This window comes from Melanerpes formicivorus, unplaced genomic scaffold (genome assembly GCF_026170545.1).
Source record: "Melanerpes formicivorus ecotype bairdi unplaced genomic scaffold, bMelFor1.0.p_v2 SCAF_521, whole genome shotgun sequence".
Lineage (NCBI taxonomy): Eukaryota > Metazoa > Chordata > Aves > Piciformes > Picidae > Melanerpes > Melanerpes formicivorus.
The window spans coordinates 84,066-85,000 of record NW_027142873.1 but is presented as its reverse complement, the minus strand read 5'-3'; positions in this window follow the sequence as shown (position 1 = coordinate 85,000).

Below are 935 nucleotides of genomic sequence, written 5' to 3'. Positions count from 1 at the left end.
TAGACGTGCTCTCCCTGGCGAGGGGGGCACTTAGTGCACTGAGCCGTGCGGCGGCAGGTAGACGTGCTCTCCTTCCCGAGGAGGTAGACGTGCTCTCCCTGGCGAGGGGGGGACTTAGTGCACTGAGCCGTGCGGCGGCAGGTAGACGTGCTCTCCTTCCCGAGGAGGTAGACGTGCTCTCCCTGGCGAGGGGGGGACTTAGTGCACTGAGCCGTGCGGCGGCAGGTAGACGTGCTCTCTTTCCCGAGGAGGTAGACGTGCTCTCCCTGGCGAGGGGGGGACTTAGTGCACTGAGCCGTGCGGCGGCAGGTAGACGTGCTCTCCTTCCCGAGGAGGTAGACGTGCTCTCCTTCCCAGGAGGTAGACGTGCTCTCCTTCCCGAGGAGGTAGACGTGCTCTCCCTCGGTGAGTAGACGTGCTCTCCCTGAGCTGGCAGGTAGACGTGCTCTCCATGGCGAGGGGGGACTTAGTGCACTGAGCCGTGCGGCAGGAGGTAGACGTGCTCCCCGCGGCCGGGCGGGCACTTAGCGCGCGGAGGCTGGAACCGCGGGGTAGACGTGGTCCCCGGGACGAGGGCCGCCTGGTATCGCCCGCCCGGCCCCCAACCCCCCCCCCCCCCCCCCCAACCCCCCCCCCCCCCCGCGGCGGCGTAAATGAAGAGAGGCAGTCGGCATGAAACCTTCTTTTATTAAGTGTTGTTTTCATCGAGCGTCTTTCATTAAAGGTTGTGTTCTGAAGCAGTCTTTTCTTCAACAGCGCTGTTCTCCGGGGAGAAGGTCTGCCGGCATCTCAAGAAATCTCCCCCCGCTCCTGACCGCCTCCCCCCCCGCCCCCGCTGCCGGTTTGCGCGGAGCCCCCCCTTCCCGCCGTTGCCTCTTGCCGCTACCCCCGCCCCCCCCCCGCTGCCGGTTTGCGCGGAGCCCCCCCTTCCCGCC